We start from the raw sequence: 25,354 nt of genomic DNA on the forward strand, positions 1-25,354 counted from the left end.
GAGCTAATGGCCTGTCTGTGCAGTTTAGCTAAGGTAGGTTTTCTAAAACTACTCCCCACACTCTCATTGGTCAGAGAATCACATGTTTACATTTAGTCCAATGAAACTAAATGAATCTAAAGTTCTACTACTACATGGTTAACATATTGATGATTGGCTCCTCTTCTCCTGTTGCCATCTTTTGGCTTGTCAGGTATCAATATTGTTGCAACTTATACTCCAGTCAGTGCATCCTTTGTCTTCTCCTGGGAAGTCAGTCTTACACACATTGCATTAAACATTGTTTCACTAGCAAGTGCAGAATCTTCTAGCAAGCAGTTTCTCATGAGAATTAACTTCAGCTACGAGCACATGGTCAGTACAGTGGAAATTCACAATTTACTTCTCTAAGCAACCATTGCATAAACACCTAAGAAATGTAGCTTGACATGAGGCCGTGCACTAGACCAAGACCTCGCTAAGTTAAGGCCTACAATTAATAAAGCTAATACTTAATGCATAACTCTTAATATGACATATTACTACATTAACCAAACTATAGCTCAACATCATATTTTAATAAGCCATTAACAAGTATGCTTCGTGAACATTGGAGGCCACTCACGTGGGCGCACCATCAAATGTGTGCATTATTTTTCCCTACGTATATATATTTTCTATGCAAATTCAACACTCAAACACATGAATATTCATTAATAAGTTCATTAAAAAACTCAGCATTAACAATCCCTCCTCTAATGACTAAGGGGGTCATTCTGACCCCCGCCGGCGGCGGAAGCCGCCCGCCTGGCGGGAACCGCCAGAAGACCGTACCGCGGTCAAAAGACCGCAGCGGTCATTCTGACTTTCCCGCTGGGCTGGCGGGCGACCGCCAAAAGGCCGCCCGCCCGCCCAGCGGGAAAGCACCAGCAACGAGGAAGCCGGCTCCGAATGGAGCCGGCGGAGTTGGTGGTGTGCGACGGGTGCAGTTGCACCCGTCGCGATTTTCAGTGTCTGCTAGGCAGACACTGAAAATCAATGAGGGTCCCTGTTAGGGCATTGGCATGGGCACTGCAGGGGCCCCCAGGGGCCCCACGACACCCGTTCCCGCAAGCCTGGTTCTGGCAGTGAAAACCGCCAGAACCAGGCTGGCGGGAAGGGGGTCGGAATCCCCATGGCGGCGCTGCTTGCAGCGCCGCCGTGGAGGATTCACAGGGGTAGGGGAAAACCGGCGGGAAACTGCCGGTTTCCCTTTTCAGACCGCGGCCCTTGATGCACCGCCAGCCTGTTGGCGGTGCATCCTCCAACCCCGGCCCTGGCGGTCCATGACCGCCAGAGTCAGAATGACCCCCTAAATGTGTTATCAAACTAAGGGGGTCATTACGACCTCGGCGGTCTTTTAAGAAGACCGCCGAGGCCGCGGGAGACAGAATACCGCCATCTGTCTCCCTATTATGACATTTCCGCTGGGCCAGCGGACATGTCACATCAACATTGCAGCCGACTCGTAATAGAGCCGGTGGCAATGCTGATGTGCAGCGGGTGCAGTAGCACCCGTCGCGCATTTCACTGCCCGAAATTCGGACAGTGAAATGCGCGACGGGGCTATGCCTGGGGGCCCCTGCACTGCCCATGCCAAGTGCATGGATAGTGCAGGGGCCCCCAGGGGCACCCCAAATCCCCTTACCGCCGGCCTTTCCATGGCGGTGTGTACCGCCATGGACAGGCCGGCGGTTGGGGACTCATAATCCCCAGGGCAGCGGTGCTGGCACCGCTGCCCTGGGGATTATGACCGCCAGGCGGAATCCTGGCGGGAAAGTGGAGGGGCCGGCGGTATGGCCACGGTCATAATTGCTGGTGGAACACCGCCAGCCTGTTGGCGGTGTTACCGCCAACATACCGCTGGCCGCCAGGGTCGTAATGACCCCCTAAATCTTCCCACTTTGCTTCAGCTAAAATTCTGTCATCGCCATCCTCTCATATCTTCGTTCCCTTTTTGAATTTACCCTAAACAATTTTTCTCTTTTTATTTCTTCCCTCCTCTGATCATTTTTCATTTTCTTCAATTTAATCACTCTATACAATTTACATATTCCCCATGCTCCAGTTAGGCAAACCACAATAATCAGTATCCCTTGTCATTTTCAATAGTATCCTTTTCCCAATGTTGCTGAGCCAATTTCCCACTGAAGCAAATCCTTTGCCAACTTTCTCCCAAACACCTGGTTCTTTCAACTATTTCAGCACTCTCATTAGTCAGATTAGTAAGTAAGCTTCTAATTTCTTTACTATTATCAGGAATGTACAAACAGCAATGCTTCGAATTAAGCATTTTGCAAACTCCGCCATCTTTTGCTAAAAGAATGTCTAACGCAAGGCAGTTCTGAAGAGTTATAGATCCTACCACAGCCATTTCTGTATCCATTAGGATGATGGTTCCTGAAAAATATGGCAGCATGTTATCCACAATAGTAGACAACTTTTGAATCTTTATAGAGTTCAGAACAACTCCTACTGAAGGAATCATTGCTCCAAATACATTTCCAACTATACCAGAAGGAGACTCTGTCCATTCCCTACTGTGATGTATTACAGCCAATTTCAGTAATCTTTTCAAGTCGTCAAGTTGGAAAATCTTTGGAAAACTATCCCCAAATAGCACATACCATACCATCCTCTTGGAAGACGGTAATAAGCATTAGGTACACAAATGTAATACATACCAGGAATTGCTGGATCCTGTCCATTCAACATAAATGTTCGTTTACTCTGGAACAAAAACACATGCCTACATTCACTCGTTCACAGAAACAAGGGCCCATATTTATACTTTTTGACGCAAAACTGCACGGCGCAGTTTTGCGCCAAAAATATTACTGCCGGCTAATGCCATTTTGGTGCGCCATGCGGGCGTCATATTTATACTTTGACGCACACCAGGTGGGAGTCATTATTTTTTACGCACACCGCGGCGTCAAGTCGTAAAGGAAAACAACGCTAACGCAGCGGAAATGACTGTGGGTCGATTTACGACACCGCAAACCGGATATGCGCTGTTTTTTATACGCAATAGCATTTAAAAAAAACGCGAACACAGCCATTTCACCAGAGGAGAGCCAAAATGGATCCCAGATGCCACTACAGACCCCAGGAAGTTGACAGCAGACCAGGAACTAGCCAGGAGGACCCACACAAGAACCAGGACACATTTAAGAAGAAAAGAAAGTGTCGCTTTAGTGCAGAGGAGCAGGAAATTCTGGTTAAAGAGGTGACGGAACACCAGCACCAACTGTTTGTCACATCAAAGTTTCCAATCAGTAGGAGAGAGGCAATATGGCAACAAATTGTCAACAAGATTAACAGTGTGGCTGAAGTACGCAGTACAGTCATCGAGTGCAAGAAACGCTGGCATGACTGCAAGCGCAGGACAAAGGAAAAGATGGCCAGAAACAGGAAGGCAGAACTGCAGACTGGAGGGGGGATTCCAGCACACCAGGAGGCCCTGGACCACATGGAGGAGATGGTCGCAGCCGTCATCCCTGAGGAGATCGTCACAGGGATTCAAGGACAGGACAATGCAGACTACCAGGAAACAACACACATGCAGGGTAAGTCGCATGGGGAATTGAAATGCACTTAGGTCAACTGCAACCGGGGGGGGAATACTTACTACACATTGCATGTAAGTCATCATATACATGGAGTGGCATGGGTAAAGGGGCACAACATGGGGGCATGGCCTGCACAGACATAAGCTGGGGCACACCATTACACTACACCAACAACAGTCCCATGGGGGCATGCTGTCATGCCAACGATGGAGCAAAGGGAAAGCCACAACAGGAGGGAAGCCCACTACGTCAAACTGACATCCTGGCACACGTCAGCCAACATACCCCCTACATTAACTAGGGCCCTATTAGCAATCCTCTAGCCATACCGACAACTGCAATGTAACTGCGACAACAGTTGCCACTACCACCTCTGCTCTGTGTGCAGCTCAAGTAGCCAATGGCAGTAACCTTCCCATGGATCAAACACACCTAAATTAGGGGGTGAGGATGACAACTGCAACAATCCCTAGAAACAAGACAAAGGCCCCAGTACTCTCAAATGTCAATGCCCATAGTTGTCACAAACATCAGCCAATGTAAACAACAATAGGAGCTACACAGCACTAAGGACACACCCATGCTGCATATGTTAGGGTCCATCCTGTGCCTGGGTAACAAGGCAACATCCCAAATATCATACTGCTCAGACAACAGCATTGAGGAGGGGACACATGTAACTGGTCACTGAAATACACCTGCACAGTCAGAGGAGGAAATAGGACACTGATACGACTATCAGGGCAATCCAATGTAACACACATTCCCCAACATCAGCAGGACACATTAACAATGTCAACATCCATATCGGATCATAACATTGCCATGCATAGGACATGCCACATGTCAATGACATTTAAGTGGATGTGAACGATCAGAGATTGGGGCAGGTCCAGATTGTTAAGTGTGCTGCCAGGGCCATCAGTACACCCACAGCCAGTGAAAGGTCACACCATGAGAATGGATGTACATGGAGGGTTGAGTAGGAAAAGAAGGTGGCAATTCTCTATTTGGCATAAATCAACACCTAGAGGCAATGAGGCTCACAAGTCTGATAACTCAATAGCATACATGTGACACACAGGTGGGCCATAGGCCTGGAAGAATGCCCATCTGGAGGACTGGAGAAATTAACACAAAACAAGATCACAAAGTGAATTCATCAAAAGGCAGGCACGTCACATCAAAATTGCCACAACACAGACACACTAATTGTACCCTGTTTCATTGCAGAGGAAGATGGATCTCCTGCCTATATGCCTGTCCCAGATTTCCCTGATGACATGGATGACGAGCCGATAAACATTCCCCAGGAGACCATTCAAAAGGTCCTTGAAACCCTCCAGACCCCACCTTCTGTCACAGGGAGGAGCACAGAACAAGCAGCCATCGCAGAGGAACCACCCACCACCCCAATTGTAAGAACTGCCAGCTCCAATACAGCAATACAGCTGAGGACTCAGACGACACTGGCACTAGCTTTGAGAGAACTGTAGTTGAAATACAGCGGGAGCTGGCCAAGCAGGTGCGGGTGGGGATGCAAAATATGGCAGCCAGCCTTGAGGGGATGCGTTTGTGCATGATGTTATCTGCAGATCAGGCAGCAGCTATGCAAGCCCTAACATCTATCTTGCAGGAACTGCAAAAAACCGAGAAGGAAATCAGCACAGCTGTAATACAGTTGACCCAACACCTACAACAGCAATCCTGTCAACGCGTGCACGAATGCAACATTGAACCCCTCAGAGCCGACCTGGCTGCCTACCATCGTGATGTGGCTGCTGTTCTCAAGAACCAGCAGATACTCCTTGCTGCAGTACTGCCCTTAAGACCTTCACAGGGAGCAGCGACCGGGATGTCTGACTCCACGTCTTCTAACACTGAGGTGTGTGTTGCCCCTTCACAACCAGCAACAACAAGGACAAAGCAGGCAACACACACATCAGAAGAAGAAGAGATGGAATAGATCACATTCACAAGGAAAATGACCCGGAAGCACTAGTCCCTGCCACATGGCCAACTATTACCAAGGCCCTGCGCTTTGTAACTTGCCAGTCTTGAAACAACTGTACTCAAGCACTGTTCTGCAAACCACTCTATATATTGTCACCAAGCCCAGTGATTGTCTCTCTACTACTCATTGGCTAAGTCTGTCCCTCTGCACTGTCTGAAACAGCAACCCCAGCATGACAAAAGCATTTTGGTAAACCCTTGTGTTGGATCACAATGTAAGATGTCACTATAATGGACTCACAATTATGGACAATGTACAGAGAGCACTACAGCACTTTTCAATAAATAGCACTTACACAGCAAATCTGTCTCTGGGTAATGTGACATATCAACTGTGCAGTAGATAACTGAAATGTGCCTACTGTCAAATTATGTAGCTTGTCAATACAACTGTCCTGATAATATGTAGTCAGAGAAATCTGCACAGTGCCCATTATTGCATCATACTCTGCCCATCCTGAGGGACGAAATCTCATGAAGTGAGAAACCATACACCATCATGCTGTGTTGGACAGAAGAATGCTTCCTCAGGGGATAACTAAGTCATCAAATAGTGTTAGCAAAATGTTGTCACCATGCAAAAATAACACAATAAACATGCCACACTAATCTAAGTAAACAATACAAAAACTGCACAAAGGAAGGTGTCTGAGTTAACATACAAATAGGTAATCATGCCGAACTGTGTCACAAATGATGTATGAGGGTCATGAAGACAAGAATACAAGATTGCCAATGAGAACTCATCTTATAAGGGTGTGCATGATCATCACACTGCAGTCAGACCTAAAACTGTTTCCCCAATATCAAGTCTGGAAGCACTGTTAGTGACTTTGAAAACACACTTATCAACAGAAACACATTGGGATCCATATTACCTGTGATTGGTGGTTGCAACAAAGGGTCGACACTTTGCAAGGTAGCTCTGGGCTAGCTGCCAATCGTACAGCTCAGTTGGGATTTGTTAGTAGCATAGGACACAGATGTTATAGTACAAAAGAGATGTACACAGAATCCAAACCCACGATCAAGTACCATTCAACACATACTATTAAGGGGTAACCAAATATTTATTAAATGCTAACCATAGATGAGGAAACTGAAGGAAAAATCTTACCTACCCTAATCTACCCTGACTACTCATTACCCACAACTGTCCCTAACTAACCTAAGCTACAATTACTTATCACATGTAATGAAACGTTCTAAACATCTACCTCCCCACCCCCCTTATGAGAAGGGACACATGGAGGACAACACATACTAACCTAAACACATACTATACTATTCTAAACCAATATATATATATATATATATATATATATATATATATATATATATATATATATATATATATATATTTTTTTTTTTACACACAAGAATCCCAACATAGCCCAACACATGTAATAAGTAAAGAAAGAAACAAGCAGGCCCCCCCACCCCACACCCACTAACACTAACTAAACTAACAGCCTATACTAACCTAACACTAAGCCCCCTAAGCCCACTAACTATAAGAACAAGGAAAGAGGAGGGAGGGGAGGGAATCATGTCCATCAAATAAAGTGTCTAGAGGTTGGCCCTCCGGAGGGTCCTCTTAATATCCTTGACCTGCCGTTTAATGTGCTGCACGTCCCGGCTCAGGTGGCTCAACTTGTGCAGCACTTTGTCCATCTTATGTTCCATTCTGTTGAAGGCTGCAGGGTCAACAGGTGGAGCAGTGGCAGTCTGGTTACCGGTGGAGGAGGTCTGTGTGGGCTGTCCTGCAACGGTGGCAATGCTGGGGCCAGGAAGTCCTGCAGATGTTGGACCAACAGTGGCAGCTGTGGGTGGGGCCACCTGGCTCTGATTGGTGGTTGTGCTTGTGGTAGCTGTGGTGGGCAAAGTAGGCCCACCCTGTGGGAAGGCTCGCCATGCCCCGGAGGCCCGTTCATGGCGATATCGCCGGGCCATCCTCCGGAACCCCGACTACACCAGCAGGATGTGCTGGTATCGCATGGCCCAGTGCTGAAATTCATGGACCTGGTCTGGAGTCATGTTAGCAGCTGTGAAGACAAATGCAGATATGCTACATCAGTAACTGCATTGTATGAAACGGCACAGCAAGTTATTCAGACATTACATCTACTGTACTTGTAACAGCTCATATCACAATACAGAGCATTGAATGTCCCTGAGGAAGTATATGGCAGGCCAGACTACAAAGGTCACATCAAACAAAGCCCATCCATAACCTACAAGATGGGTAATAACTGGCTTTGACTTGCAATCTGAGTTCTGGCAGTTATCATCTAAGAATTATGCAGCATATCCTCCGCCAAGAGCTGGGCTACAAATGTCAGTGTACGGAAAGCAAAACTAAAGCCACATGGTCTGCAAGTTGTAACTGGACTTGCCAGTATAGTACCAAGTGCCAAACCTGAGTGTGTATACTAGTATGCAACCGTCACTTATTCACATGTATGTGTAACATACTGGTAGCATCAGTACTAGGTACCCCATTCACAAACCCATGGCCGTGTTTGAGGGGGGGGCGGTGGATACACAACTATAATTTGCCAACAACATGTACACCGAGGAGTGTATAGGAAACTCCACACATGTTTGTCTCTACAGACACACCACAGGTAAGGTCTATCTACAATTAGGAGTCAGCAAACCCTAGAGCACTCATAGGGTCAGACATGTCAGCAAATTCAGAACTTAGTACACAACATATACTTCCAGTGAGGCCTGACTTACATCAGACACAGAGTTGCTAGAACACCCATGATCATGAATTGCATGCACACCTAGGCCATGGCACTCAGGTTCCACAGACTTGATGCACTACATGTGGAAGTACATGCTGCTAGGAGGTTCTACCTACTGTTTCAAAATTACTTAGGTAAATAGGGAAGCAGATGTCTATTGGAAAGCTATTTGCTGTACCAATCTTAGAGAATGTGAATCTGACAGGCTGACTAAATTGGGGCTGACTTCCATTGCGACTCTTGGTGATACAAGTGTTATACTATCCCCTGTACTCACAGTGGGGCCTACAGGGATGTCCTACAATCCCTACATGATACCATTGGATACGCATTGGCAAACTCAAAACATGTGAGAACTGCATTCCCACTCATGGAACAAGTGAAAAGCTTGCCCAACGCATCACACCTTGCTATGCGTCCAACTCACACGAGGAGTCCATAACCAGCAAACACAACACATAACAGATATATTAACACTTACTGGAGTGGTCGGGGTCCTCAAATGTCGCCACCTCTCCCACAGTGTAGGGTGCCGGTCTACCTGTAAGGTATGGAAGGAAGAAATGTGCTCAAAATCTGTGCACAGTGCAACAATTTCATAATCATTTACAATGTGTAGGCTTAATAATGAAATGGAGCCATTCAGACATGATGGTACTGGATCTGATATATCACGGCCAACTTGTACATAGCATGGGTCTCCTGTGACAGTTACACACATATCTGCACACATACATTGGCCCTAACTACCATGTGGTTGCAAACATGCCCCATAATTGGTGAGCACTAAGAAATATGGAGTGTAATCGTCTCATCATGTGCATCCAAGAGAGACATCCAAAGCCTGGTTACTTGAGGACTGCATTACCAGTCAAACATGCCTTGTGGCCATGACACATTTATTGCACATAGGCCCAATGTACAGAGGGAGGGTCAGGGACTTTTGTAAGCCATCCTGTTGTTACAGTATAGTCAATTGATGTGGCCCAGCTATGGTGATTTGCACCAACCATGGAGATGTGAAGCCATGTGCATACACCTGGGCTGCCATCCATATTTGGATTGTGGCTCAACTAATTCCAACAAACATCTTAAGATGTTAGCTGAGGGCACCTTACACCTTTTCACAATGTTTTCAACTCAAGAACTGACATGTATCCAAAAAGATCAAGGAACACAATAATCCCACACATTCATAGTACGTATGTAAACGCTTTCCTTCCACACTCACCAGACTCACATGAGACATATGTCTGAGCCACTTTGCTATTATCAATTTACGTGAAGGCAGCACTCATTTTCTGCATCATGTAGTGATTCTAAAGTCAGTCTAGCAATTGTGTCAACATAGTTGGCCTAAATGTTGGTACATCTGTACTTCTCTGTCAATAGTACCCTATATAGACATGATTGGCTTCTATTTTGTTAGCTGTTCTGACAAAAAGGCAGCACCAATTTCCTTCATGGGAAAGTAACCTGTAAGTTTGCTGAGCACGTGCTAACTGACAGCTAGCAATTGTGATCCTTGCCGTGGTGCATCAATGATCCCCTTATATTACATTACACACAGTCAGCAAGTTAGCTGGCAGACATTGCACTAATCCCCTGATGTCACTACAGAACATTTAATCGTGCACATTAACATAAGTCGTACTCACCAACAGTGCCACCAATCATGATTCCCAGGTGGTCCAAGAGATCCTGCTCCCTGGTGATGAGGTCAGCCCACCAGTGCTTCACTCCTCTGGCTGGCATACACACGCTGCAGGTGATGCAGCACCTTTCCCCACCGGATTCTGCGCACCTCTGTCGGATACCCCTGTATGACCCTGCCCCCTGTCAGGATCATGAGCGGCAAGAAATGTGTCACCAGCCAGATGAAGCCCCCCACCTCCTCTTCCCCCATCCTGCCAAGACGTGGCCTACCAGACATACTTATAAGTGACGATAAGGAATAGGGGTAAAAGAAATAGAAAGGGGAAAAGGGTGAAAGTAGGGGTACCAAGACAGAAAAAAAGTAAACCTAAACACTAAAAGAGCCCAACTATCCCCAAACTAACACTACCCACAACAGACTCCCACAAACAAGAAAAACACAAGATAAATGGACAAATGTAGACAAAACACAGTACTACAGTATACACAAACAATATTTATTTCACAAAAGGACTTTACAGATATCACACAGGACAAAAACAGCACAAAATCTCAGGACAACACTCTCTACACAGCCACACAGTCTAGAAGGATCATAGACTGCAAAGTGAAAGTGAAAGTACACCCACTGTACATGATCTGTAAACAGGATATCCTATTACATCACTTCCTGTATGAAAAGTCCCGCCTTTTTCGCGTTATGCGTCATTTTTTGTTTACCAAAACTGTATTTGCGTCATTTTTTTTGACGCACAGACGTGAATATTAACCGGCATCCACATAATGATACATGGACTGTACAAATATCTGGATGCGGGTTAAATTTCACTCCTGTGCGTCTAAAAAAAATGACGCAAATACAGTTTTGGTAAACAAAAAATGGCGCACACTGCTAGGGACGTCAAAATTACAGTGCATTAACTGGTTTGGGGCATTTTTACTTGTTTTTTGGTTATTTTACATTTTGAACACATCAGAGATTGACTAATTGAAGACAGTATGGTGTTGATGGTGTATGTTCACATGTGTGACATCATACTGCAGCGGAACATCATCCACTACACCCTTCACAGTATTTTTACAGTTGGCTGATGCAATAGATGGTCATAAGTGTGGCCTACATATATGTGTTGCACAAATTGTGCATGTTTGGCATAGGGAGAGGATAGCAATGTGACGCACATATGTACAATACCTAAATGCCTTTGCCTCAAAGTGTGTGCTTTGACAACTAATGTGTTGGTTGACCAAGTGTGTGTGTATCACATGAAGCATAATTGTACATATGGTTGTATGAATGTGACGTCCATGTGTCCAATCCTTAGATGCAAGTCAAATTGAAAATGAGCAAGGGCATGTGTTAGCCATACATGTAACAACACCCGTAAAGTGTACTTCCAAGTTTTAGGATCACGTAGACACCACATGTGACATAGCATGCACCAGATGGATGGCAGACGCATGTTCATGTCAATGGTCCACATTTTCTACATCCTATGTCCTAGAGTATTGGTAAGAGCTTCCTAGGCACTAGTTGGTGAATCCCACAGTGAGTCATACACATGCATTGAGGAAGTGGGTACCATGTTGTTTGCACAGACAGACAAGGGTGAATCTCATATGTATGATGACACCACAGTTGAGGCCATAGAAGTGAGCCCCAACTATCAAGTGGCTGTGGTGGACCAGCATACAAGACAGCACGTGTCCACATATTTCCAGTGATCAATTGCACATAGGTGTCTTGTTCATGTGTGTGGTCCAATGATGATCCTGTAGATTGTTTGGGGTGTAATTTGTCACAGTTCGGTCCAGGACTCATCATGAGTCAGTGGCAGCTATTCCTGTAACTACTGAGTATCCTTGGTTGATCAATGTGAGTAAAGTAGATGTGGACATGTGAACCAACATGTGGATGGTCCCACCCTGTCACTAAAGACGTGTAGTGAGACAGTCAACAGGGCAACCTTGGTGTGCTGAGTGAGATAATGTCTCAGGTGTCATGTTCCGGCAGGTGTCATTACAACATTTACAATCAACAACAAAAGGCAACTCATAACTTGAAATAAATGCACATTCTAAACATATAGGAAAAAACTTTTGAGTGCTCATACACTGACACACATCGTTGCCTTGATATGTACTTCCGGGTTTACAATAGTAGACCCGTTTTAATAATGAACAAACAATTCAGTGGGGCACATCAACAATCAATGTCTAAACTATTATATTATCAAAATGAGATGACATGAGAGAATCTAGTCTGATCAAACTAAATTGCTAATTGATAAATCTTCCTTTTCTGAAAAAAACAATAACTAACCAAAGAGAAAAACCATGTACTCATATAAAACTAACCAAACAGAAATGTCCATGCAAACCGTAAACCTCATGTATTGAGGAACCAACTATATGCCTCTCTCTCTGTTCTTAAATCTCGTCCCTGTTCTATTGTAGTGTACACTTCCTTTGGAAAAGTCGGGGAGAGTGAGACGAGGTACAGAGGCCCTCGATGCTCTCGCCGAGATACATCGGGAAATAGAACAGGGACGAGATTTAAGAACAGAGAGAGAGGCATATAGTTGGTTCCTCAATACATGAGGTTTACGGTTCCTGTAATTTAGATTCATTTTGAAGACAGCAAGAAAGTGACTGATTATGATTAAAACAGAGGATGATAAATGGTATATGATTATACGGACATAGAAGCAAATAAAGCCTTGAAGAAGTCCAGTCAGGACGAAACACGTGTCGGCTGATGGCTTTTCATTCTTTTTCTACATTTTGTGTATATATGTTTATATGTTTATGTGTAGGCTGATGGCTTTTCATTCTTTTTCTACATGTTGTGTATATATGTTTATATGTCTATGTGTATAATATGATATATTCTTTTGTATTAAAATTCTCTATTTGCATGGACATTTCTGTTTGGTTAGTTTTATATGAGTACATGGTTTTTCTCTTTGGTTAGTTATTGTTTTTTTCAGAAAAGGAAGATTTATCAATTAGCAATTTAGTTTGATCAGACTAGATTCTCTCATGTCATCTCATTTTGATAATATAATAGTTTAGACATTGATTGTTGATGTGCCCCACTGAATTGTTTGTTCGTCATTACAACATTTGTACACAGGTTGGCCTCTGCACTTCCCACTGCATCTGGGAACATCATAGCCTCTGTGCTGATTATTCTCGCAGCTACTCACCACACACGGCCCATCACTATGTTGTGTGCACTGTGATGCTGTGTGTGAACTGTCATGGTCCTGACATTTGTGTATTATTCATGGACATTATTAGAGGTTGCTGGTTGTGCTGAAAGCCCCGTACCCAATCCCTGCCTACGACCCTGGGACACTGTTACACTTTGTCATTCATGCATAAATGCAACCCAGACAAGGGATGGGCCATGAATTTTGCTTTTCCAAGAGGATGTAACTCAAATGGTACAGTTAAAAGGCAGATGAAGCTATACAATGTATTTGGGTATGCATGGAAGAAGCCCATGCCCAATGCCCCCTGATGAATGGGAGGTTTGCTAACGCAAGTGTGGCACATATGTAGATACAGGGATACTTTAGTGTGATGCACAGACAGTTGCCAGTCAGGCTGACAGAATGCAAGGTGATTCAGGATCCAGTTACTTGACAAGTTACATAATCAGTGGTCTGACTGAGACTGTATTGAGGACAAAGTAGACAGTTGACATGTCAAACTGTGTACGTCCTGTGTTTTTGAAGGTGACAAATGAACCCAGTGGCTGTGTTACACGGCTTAATTAGTATCAATGGTTGACGGTGTATTTGACATAATGGCAACTCCTATGCTGTTCCAGGCATCATCAGGGGCAGTGCTTTTTGAAATGGGCGGTGTGCATGGAGGTGATCATAGGTGTTGGCTGCATCTGTTTCTCACCAGTCCTGTAGGTGAGACTTGCATTCTAAGGGCCAACAGACATTTTCACAAGGGGAAGCAATCTACATGTGCTAACAGGGCTTTGAAACTAGAAGACAGTGTATAAATTGACCTGACGTCCTTGCAGTCAGATGTTCTATTACAATGGCATACCATAGGAAAGGGTGTAGCACACTGGTTTGCTAATGTTGGTCTGTGTGTGTAGAGGAGGTATTATCAGGGTACACATCTTAGTATTCCAGGGACCTCTTCCAACAGGTGGGTTGTGACCAGGTGCATGAGTGTGTAATGAGTTAGTTAATGGGCTGACATGTACATGGAATGTCATGTGCGCAATGCATGTCATATGTGTGGCACTTGTGCTGTCTATGTTCTGCTTCTATGGAACTCTAGTCACAGATAGTCCTTGCAAATATTGGATGCAGTTGGACTAACTGCTGTCAAGGGTCTGGTCAGGCATTCCTGTTAGTGATGCCAAGGCACATTGACTGCCTCATGTATGAGGCTTGTTTTCCCCTTATTGAGTGATGGTGTCTTAGTTGTGTGCCATATGCTGCGTTGGACCTTGCTTTCAACATGTATGTGTGAAATAGTTGTGGTCCTCTGCTATTGGCCTTCAAAGGAGATATGTACATGATATATGTCATTAAGAGTGTGTGTGTGTATGTGATCACTGTATGTTAGGCATCACATTAGCTCTGGGATGTTCCCTGTCCTACTCAGTATCTCAGCAATGCTCCATGAGGCAACACTCTTATTCTGATAAGAAGAGATGAAGGTGTGCAAAAAGGAATAGCCAGACCATGATATGGTGATTAGAATAGGTGTTTATTTAAATTTGTTAACTAAAGTGGTGAAGGTGATCATATTCAGAAGAAATTATTTACAAACTGTTGCCACCTGCGTATACCAGCAGCTATGTTCTGTAGTTCCCCCTCCTGTTGCAGGCCAGCATCCTCCTCTTCCTCCTCTTCAGGCATGTGTGGCTCTGGTTCCAGGAGGGGAATGTTTCTTTTGATACAAATGTTGTGCAATATTGCACATGTTAGGATGATCCTACAAACCATCTTGGGGGAATATAGGAGGCTACCACCAGTGATGTCGAGGCAGCAGAATCTTGACTTGAAGATGCCGAAGGTCCGCTTGACAATGCTGCGTGTCCTCCTATGGGCGTCGTTGTATGCACTCTCTGCAGCAGTACTTGGGTTGCCAAATGGTGTCATAATCCATGGCTGGATGCCATACCCCTGATCAGCTGCAAGAGAAAATGAATGGGATCATGTTGATGTAGCTGGCACTATTGAAAAGACCTTTCATGGCAGTAGTTGTCTTGTGTTGTCTGTGACTCTTTTGTGTACTAATGTGGCATCCTATGCTTGTAGGATGAACCATCTACATTGTGTTGTTTCCTTGGCTGAACGAGTGTTTGTCTGCTAACCGTTTGTCAGCAGTATGTTTTGGGATTTGCAGTACAGTGTGCCCTCCCTAGCATTGTGACTTGTGATACAGGTGTCCGTGTGTCTTCACTGGGGGTGAGATGATAGTTCCATGCACAGTTAAAATTGAAAGTGTTGTTAACACGTTCATATCAAAGTACCCTGGACATCCCATACCCTGAAACTTATGCAATGTATTAATGTAAAGGTCATTGGGACACTTACAATTTGCAAGGTGACATTTAGGCAACCACACTCATTGACGTCTTAACATTAGGCTGTACAGCAATTTCCGATGTGTGACAGGTTCAATGGTGACTTAAGAAACATGGCTAGTGATGTCACGACCTCAGTGTGTTCCTGTTGACATGTTGCTGTTGTGGTGTATGTGTTGTGTGTCCTAGAAGGTTGCTGTGCAGTGTGTATATAAGTAGGTTTTTGTACTTACCAACAAGTAGTCCATTGCCATACCGTCCATCCTGCAAGTGTTCATTGATGGTGCAGTGACGGAAGATGTATGAGTCATGGACACTCCCAGGATATTTAGCCACGATGTTGGTGATCCATCCCTGGTGATCGACTATGGCCTGCACGTTGATGGAATGTGTGTGCTTCCTGTTGCAGTAGAGGTGTTCAGTTGCAGCAGGTGGCACAAGGCGTACATGTGTGCAGTCGATTGCACCAAGGATGTGTGGGAAGCCACTGATGAGGTAGAACCCCTGTTTTGTTTCCTGCTGCTTGTGCAGTGTTTTAGGGAAGCAGATGTGGTGGGGTGTCAGTCGAATGATGACATCCAGTACTTTGGGCAAAAACGTGTAGAATGATGGTTGTGATATTCCGCCAACCAGGGCACCAGTTGTTTGGAAAGAGCCACTTGCCAGCATATGAAGTACGGCAAGCAGCTTTGTTTCTGTTGGGATGGTGCAGGGTGTCACCAAAGTGGGGGCCAACTGCTGTTCAATGTTGCGCAGCAGCTGCTGAATGGCCTGCCAGTTCAACCGGTACATCTGTATGATGTTGTGCTCCCTGAGGCCCTGAAGGGTTGTTTTTGGGCGGAATATCCTCTCCTGCCTTCTGCGCTGCCTTTGGGGTCCCTGCTGGTGGTGTCGTAGCTGCTGTTATTGCTGCTGGGCTCTGCGTCTGCGTGCACGCTGGATTAGTATCACCTCCATGGCTCCCTGTTGCTGCTCTGCTGCTCTGCTGTTTGTTCTGTGTGTTCTGATTAAATACAGGTGTGTTTGCCCCATTTTAACGCCTGCCCTGACCCAGGTGTTAATTTTTGACGCAAATCGGGCTGTGCGTCATTTTCTGGCTCCGCCTCCCGGCCGTGCGTCATTTTTGCCCGAAAGCATAAATACAACGCACAGCCCTTTAAGCCATTTTTTGGACGGGAACGCCTACCTTGCATATAATTAACGCAAGGCGGGTTGCCGCATCCAAAAAATGACGCACACGGCGGAATTTTGTCGTCCGCGGGCTCGGGCTTCAAAGTTTAAATACGGGCAACGTTTGCGCTGATTGTGCGTCAAAATGTTTGACGCACAATCGGCGCAGACAGAGTATTAATATGCCCCAAAGTGTCAGTGCGAGATTTAGGTCTATATACACAAAGCTTCCCTACGTGTTGCGCATCTAAAGCTAATTTCCCTTGTGTTTTTATTTCACTTAAAGCATAATCATTTCTATAAGTCCTTTTCTCTACTTTTCTAAATTCTCCTTCAATGCCTTTCTCCTGTCATCTGTCTGATCTAAGAAGCTCTTTTCTAAAGGTGTAAGCAAGCATATCAGGTTATTTTCACAAGCATAAGCTGTGCCAAACGGTAATGTAGGTTCGAAGAAACCCCTCACTAATACTATGTCATTGTCCTTAGCTATTCTACTCAGATATCTAATTATGGGGACAAACGAAAACATGACGTCATGGTTGGAGTAGAAATACTAGATGTATTCCTGGTTATAGAATCTTGTTAGTAACAGACTACAACTTAACCTATGAGTAAGAGGCAAACGATGATATGTAACTCCTTCTTCGACTGATCTGTGTACACACAAAACAATTCCTCGCATGCATCTTTTCAACATACTCACTCAATAAGTGATAGAAGACATTGGAAGAAAGTTCCCCTTGAGCATTGTCTATATGCAGATACTTCTCATCTAACCTAAACTTCTCTATTGCTGTTAATGCAGTAGTTGTCTCTAAAGCTGAAGTACGGTTGGCTTTACTCTTGTCAAGAACAGTCAAACCCACAATCAACATCACACCCAATAACAATCATACAGTTGCCAAACCAATTCTCATGTATTTACAGCACTTGATTTTCCTACCCTGCTGGCTAATGTTACCCATGATCTGTAAAGATTCAGAAAGTAGAACAGAAAAATTTAGAATCCATGCAGCAAATCAAAAACAATAAACTTCTTTCTGCAGTTATTTTCACAGCTTGCATTCTCACTTCCTGGATCCTTTTTTCAAAAATCAGTAATTTTGTCAAAAATCGGTTTAGCAGCTTGTCAAATCAAGTTATCTTGGCAAATCAAGTTATCAAAGTCTTTTCAAATTACTTTCAACAGTCTCTTTCTCTTTGTGTCTTTTCTCAATTTATAATTTTTACAGTTCAGTTCATCAGCTTCCTTCAAGTGCCAAAATATTTATCTGGAATGTCTTGATCAAAACAAAAAGACAAAAACTCCCTTTGCCATTCACTTGTTGTTGCATACGCCCATTCAGGACCTGCGTACCTTCGACTTGCTATCCTCTTCCTTTTCAACTTTTGATCTTCATTCAATTCTCCTTCACTTAGGTCTTCCTTTCTTGTCATATCTACTTCTTCCTTTATTGTTGTCACAACAACTTCTCCCTTTTTCTTTGCTTGTGACTCTGGCCACTTATCTCCTTTCAGTGGACCCTTGGTCAATGCTCTATTCAGTGTTGAACTTGAAACTTCTTCTTGCTCTGCAGGATTTTCTCTTGACGGACCTGCAACTGGTTCAGGAGGAGTCAGACCACATTGACTTTGATCCGCCTCAACTCCTTCCCCTTTGGGGTCTGGGGTTTGCTCTGTTTGTCTCTCAAAATCGTCTACTTCTAGGTGAGCCCTCCTCTAACTAGACTCTCCTGCTGCCTCAATCGATATTGGCTCACAGTCACTCACCTGTAGGTCTTCTTCGTCTCTCCCAGAAGTGGCTGAACCATTCTCAAATCCGGTCTCAGTTCCTCGTTCTTCTCTCGGAGGCTTGTCTGGTCATTGTTGTTACTCTCAACAACTCCTCTTCATCATCCAAAGGACATGCCACTTTTCTTGTGTGGCTTGCAAGTATCCAGTTCGGAACTCCAGCACACTTCACAGCTGTGGTAGTGATCAAAACTACTTGGAATAGGCCTTTCCACTATGGTTCCAAACACGTCTTCCTCACATGTTTTCAGACCACAACCCAGTCACCAGCTCTCAGGTTGTGTCCTTGATCTTGTGATGGTTGCAGTATGGTGGCTTCCACCTGCTTGGAGAAAGAGCGAACCACATCAGCCAGACCTTTGCAGTAGTTGAACACCATATCATCTGTTATGTTCACAAGAGCATTTGCAGGAACCGCTTGCAACCTCATTTCTCTGCCCATGAGGATTTCATGTGGTGACAGTCCTGTCTTCCTGTCAGGTGTGTTTCTCATTGTCATCAGAACTAACAACAGTGTGTCAGGCCGTTTCAGATTGTAGACGCATACATTTTCGCCATTCATGATTTCAAGGTACCATTAATCTGTTCCACTAGTCCTGATGCTTCAGGGCGGTAACTATAATGCAACTTCTGCTCAATGTTCAATGCTGCACATAGCAATCTAATTACTTCACTGTTGAAGTGACTTCCCCTATCTTATTCTAAAGAGATCGGAAACCCAAACGTGGTATCAGTTCCCTGAGCAGCAGTTTCACTACTGTGAGGCTGTCATTTCTTCATGTAGGGTACATTTCAATCTAATGACTAAAGATGCAGACAATCACCAACACATATCTCAAACCTCAACACACGGGCATCTCAATAAAATCCATGTGCGTTCTGCTGAATGGACCTCCTGCTCTTCCAATGTGGCTCAAATTAACCACTATCCCTTTTCCCATGTTCATCTGCTGACAAATGACACAACAATGGCAAACTGCTTCAGCAACTTGTCTGAACCTTGGATTGAACCAGTTCTGCATGAAAGTGCGAATCATGGCACCCCTCCCCACATGTGCTTGACTGTGATAATACCTAGCCATTTGAGACAACAGAATGTTTGGAAAAACCAATTGACCCTCTTCTCAAACCCACAATTCATCCTGTCACTGTAAACATTTTATTTTGCTCCATGATTTTTTTTCCTCCCTGTCAACATTATTCTGCAGTGTTCTCAATTCTTCCAATGTATCTATTACATGTAATGCAAAACTTGGACATGTTTCATCTTCTTCAGGTAACAAGTCCCAGTTAGCCTTGAACGACATACAGTTCAATGTGCAAAACCTTGCGACTTGATCCACATGTCCATTTACCATCGACACAAAGTCTTGTGACTTCAGATGTGCACTGCATTTCACCATGGCAATCTTTTCAGGCATTTGGATAGCTTGTAACAAATCTTGAATTCTCTGACCATTTCTCACTGGTGAGCCAGAAGAGGTCATGAATCCTCTCTGTGACCACAACTGGCCAATGTCATGGACTATTCCAAATCCATACTGACTATCCGTACAGATAGTCACTTTATGCTGATTAGAAACATGGCACGCACTAGTAAGGGCTACCAGTTCCGCTACTTTTGCAGAATATACTCCTTGAAGCTAAGACACTTCCAGCATACCAGTAATTGTGCACACGGCATATCCTGCTCTCAGTACTCCCGTATTGTCTCTTAGACAGGAACCATGAACAAAGATAATTTGGTCATTTTCTTCCAATCGTGTGTCTCTAATATCAGGTCTCGGTTTTGTGCACAGATCAGTTACCTCAAGACAATCATGCTCAATGTCTTCCAACTTTTCAAATTCAAACATTTTCATTTGGAAGTAAGGTTGCCGGGTTCAGCACTGTACATCTTTTCAATGACACGTTTGGTGACCCTAGAATACTCGTCTTGTTACAAGTCAATCTCACCCCTGTCAGGTATTGGGTCTTGGTTGATGTAAGTAAAACTTACAATGCCTTCACACTGGGTGAGGCTCTGTCCAACTGTTGCAACTGCACGCAAACAGCCTGGTAAAGCTGCTGCAACTGGGTCCAAAGTAGCTGAAAAATATGCTACTGGGTGGTTTACACCTCCATGGACCTGCGTCAGAACAGGCAAAGAGCATGCATCATGCTCATGACAAAACAATGTGAAGGACTTTGTATAGTCAGGCATACCCAAAGCTGGAGCTTTGCACAGACTTTATCTCAATTCAGAAAATGCTTTCATGCAAGCCTGGTCTAAAACTAGGGGATCGGTGACTTCTTTGTGAGTCAACTTCTGCAATGGTTTGGAAATGACTGAAAAATTATGACACCTCTCTGTGTGGCTGGGGGACTCATCTATAGTATGGCTGTGACCCTCTCTCTGGATATTTTCCTTATTCCTTTCTCAATCTGGTGACCCAAGTACTTTACTTCTTTCTGACAGTATTGTAATTTAAGTGGAGACACGTTATGCCCATTCTTTCCTAAATGGATCGGTAAGACAATTGTGTCATACTTGCACTCTTCCTTCGTTTTGGGTGCAATCAGCAAGTCGTCAATGTACTGTAACAAGGTCGATTGGAAATTATTTTTCAATCTGATTGAATATGGAAGGTGACCCTGAAAACCCTTGAGGAATTCGACACCAACAGTAAACTTGGTCTAAAAAATTGAAACAAAAGAGAAATTGGCTGTCCTCATGAAGAGGCACAGAAAATAAATGTTATGACAAGTCTATGGCAGTGAACCATTCAGCATTACATGGAATCTGGAACAGAATCACAGCTGGATTTGGCACCACGGGGCAACATTTGATCACAATGTAATTTATTTTTCTCAAGTCCTGAGTCCTGGACAATTCGAACCTTCCCACAGGGCTTTTTCAACCTCATTATCGGCAAATTACATGGGCTGCTCAACACCTCTTTCAAAGACTCCTTGTTTTACAAACTCTGTAATTATGTGATCAACCTTCATATGGATATTCTGTGGTATGTGATACTGGGGAATCTGAGGAAAAATTGGTTTTGGCTTTACAGGAACTTTAACTGACTCAACTCCCTTTATCAGACCAATTTCTTTTCCTGTCAAATCCCACACTTTCTCTTTAACTGTTCCCTGTAAATCCGGAGGAAGCTTCTTCATAGTGAACACAACAAGAAATTAATCAGAGGGTACTTCTCATTTATCGTCTCACACTCGGTCTCTGGAGCTGGGTCATCCTCATCATCACTATTCGTCTGCATCTTGATTCCATCATTTGAGTAAGTAATCGAGCACCTGGTTTTACACAGCAAGTCTCTTCCCAGTAGGGATACCGGACTTGAATCACAGAGTATGAATTTGTGCAATCCTTTAAAATTGCTAATTTTAACCTGAACTTGTTCTGTAATTGGGTTGGTCAAATACTGATTCGCTACTCCTACAACCTGAACTGTCTTACCTGAAAGGGGCAAGTTCAGAACTTCTGCAGTTCTCACTGTAGAGTGTGTAGCTCCTGTGTCAACAAAGAATGAAACCTTATGACCCATTACCTTTCCCTTCACATTTGGGCCTTTCTGATCAACTTCTAATGAAGCTGCAAGTACACATTCCTCTTCATCTGAACTCTCGCTCACCCAATCATCATTTTTTCTATTCTCATTGTGTAACGGGAATTGGTGAACTGTGTTATTATTTTGGTTAAACTTCTGACCGGTGACCTGTTGAGGAAGCATCACCTGCTGCTGTTCCATTGGGGCTTGAGGTATTTGAAATTGCTGTCTAGTTACCATTTGAACCTGCTGTTGTATTGGCTGCAACTGTGTCATTTGTACTTGTGGCATTTGCACCTGTTGCACGTGTTGAAAATGTTGCATTTGATTCACATTATTATGAAAATTCGGATTATGAGCTCTCATTCTTGGTCCTCTCATGTTTTGGGACGAGTTGATATCACTTGTTTGCTGAACGGCACCTTCCTGTATCATCATCGGACCCTCCCGCTTCCAATGTTCCACCCGCTCCACAAGCGTGACAAGGCAACACTCTCTTCATTCCCTGCACATCATTCTGAACCACTATCGTACTCAAATCGGGGCTACGGTTTCCATTGACAATTCCTCCGCGACCTCTACTTCTCATCTGATTTTGAAACACAACATTTCCCTGCTGCTGCTGTGGAAACTTTTCCTGCATCCCTGTTTGTGCTGCTTTGATCTGCATCACCATCGCCTTTTCCTTCAACTTTCTCTTCTTCAACTCAATCTTGTCACTACAGTACTTTGCATACTGCAACACCTCATCAATCGGCTTTGCTTGTCAGCAAATCAAATGACTTAATCATCTGGCTAATTTCAGTTCTCAATCCTTCCACAAATCTGAACACAAAATTAATCATGTCTTTCGGATCGATCGTTTCTGTACTACTGTAACGCTTAAACGCCTGCAACAATATCTCATAATACACATGAATTGACTCCTTTGCTTCTTGAGATGTCCTGTCTATTCTCTGCCAGTCAATGTTTTTGGGCAAAATTCTCTTCTTAAAAAATGCAATCACTTTGTAGTAATATTCCATTACTTCAGGAGATGGCGCACCCTTATACGGATCTTTCTCTGGTTCTTTTGTCAGCCAATCTATACTCCTCTTGCACTCCATCCACAAATCGGCTGGAACTACTATCTCTAATAGAGTGTTCAAGTCTTCCCACAAGCACTTGGCAAGTTTCACAAACCTGTCTGTCTGCTGGTACCATTCTACTGGCATCTCTCTTCACCTGGGATAGTCATTTGTAAAAGATAGAATGTCACTTCTGCTCCAAGGGACATGGACAAAATTCCCTCCAGGAATCTCTCTCATTGGTAAGAGCTTCACCGGATCCTTGCCCTGCTTTATGTTTGCAGTCAGCTCCGCACAATCCCTCTTTCTTTTATCTCTTTTCTTTGCCCATCTGCCTTGCCATTTGTCTCATGCTCCCCAAGTCTGGACACTTTGGAGTAACTCATTCCTGCAGTTCTCATGTGTTCAAAGTCTTTTGTGCCATAGTTCTCTGCCAGGTCTGCTAACCTTTGATGCACGTTGCTCACTTCCCCAGTAATTTTCGGGCACAGACATCTCAACTCTTATTCTGTGTAGGACTCTAGTCTGACCACACCCATAGTTCCTTCAATGAGCTCACCTGCTTCCATTCCTAGTCTCACGTAGTTCAAGTACTCCTCTTGCCTAGGAGCACTCGTGGGGTATTCACCTTGTCTAACCATTCAGTCAATTGTTGGGCAGTCAAACCTTGCAATTAAATATTGTTGGTCTGAGCATGTGGCACTTGTTGCACCACTGTATTCGGTGTCCTTGGCATCAGTAATTTCAGACTCTGAATAACATTCGACCCTATGACAGTATCCAAAGGAACTCCGAATGGACTAAGATCTAGCAATGATCTCCATTCATCACAGGTCTGTCCCACAGAAGAGACTAATCGGATATTCTCATTAAGTCCTCCCCTCATTGAATTCTGACTTAGGACTCCCTGGCCATTTGCACTGTTTTTCTCTTGTGCGAGCAAAGGTACACCTGGACACAGCATCTGAGCTTGGTCTGATACTCAAATTCTGTGGGTGCATAGTTCCCATATTCTGACTCATCAATACAGACGTCTCTGTCTGGGTCCCTGTTATCGGAGTGTATTTTGGCATTACTTGTGACTGAACTTGAGGCAGCAAAAGTGGAGTTGGCTCTGTCTGAACCAACATTGATTTCGGGAAAACCTGTACTGTCAGCATTATTAGGTTTGTGGCAGTTTCCACTACAGATACATCAGAGTAAATTCTCAGGACATTCGACTGTGGCACCTGATTTTGTTTTACCAGGTGAATTAAGACTGCTCTGCATTGGGCTTTGTGTCATGCTCGGATTAACCTGCACTGGACTCGTTGTCATGTTAACCTGTGTCGGTGCTGAAGGATTTACACGGATACTTGGACCACTCTCTTGTGCTGCATATGGTGGGGGACGATTCCTCAATAACTGTAAAATAAACTCATCATCGTCTGACTCTTCCTCAAATGTCAAAAATCTCCTAGATTCCTTTGATCTCTGCTCCCTACTCTCGGAATGGCTCCTGTTTGTTTTTCTGGTAGCCTTCCTTCTTTCTCCCTTGCTGTCTTGTGTAATCGCTAGAAACATTTTAGTCCCCTGTAAAGTCTCGGCTCTCCAGAATTTCTGATCATTGTCCCATCTAGCCTCCGCTAGTGTCTTTTCTGTCTTTTTCATTCTCCTCTCAAATTTTTGTTGCTGTTGCTGTGGGTTACCAACTCCCAGATTGCTAATGCCTCAAACTGTGCTAATCTCGGAGAGGGTTTCAGATCATAGAGCAACCTCCTCAGATTCTCTAAGCTCCTCAAATTAAATGTTCCGTGGGCAGGTAACACTAAACTTCCATCTTTTTCTGTCACTTTGCACCATTGTTTCAACAAAAGATGTGACGCAACACCCTGCTCTTCGATTACAATGTAAGCTGGTGTACCTTCTGGTGGTGCAATATCCCCTATACTCGATGTAATGTATGTATCTCCCCTTAAAGCACTCTTTAAAGCTTTGAAAAGTTTAATTTTTGTGACTTTTATGCTACTCAAAATCAAAATCAGGAAGTGACTTTCAATCCCTGAATTCTCTTCACCCAACTTCTCAACCAATTGTGCTTCATGGGCGACTGCCAATCCCTGCGCAACCCTTCTCAGTAACCTACCTATTCCAGCGCAGCTCCAATGACGTCACACTCACACGTGCTGCGGCTGACAAAATCTTGGGGCTTGTCCTC

Source organism: Pleurodeles waltl, chromosome 3_2 (genome assembly GCF_031143425.1).
Source record: "Pleurodeles waltl isolate 20211129_DDA chromosome 3_2, aPleWal1.hap1.20221129, whole genome shotgun sequence".
Lineage (NCBI taxonomy): Eukaryota > Metazoa > Chordata > Amphibia > Caudata > Salamandridae > Pleurodeles > Pleurodeles waltl.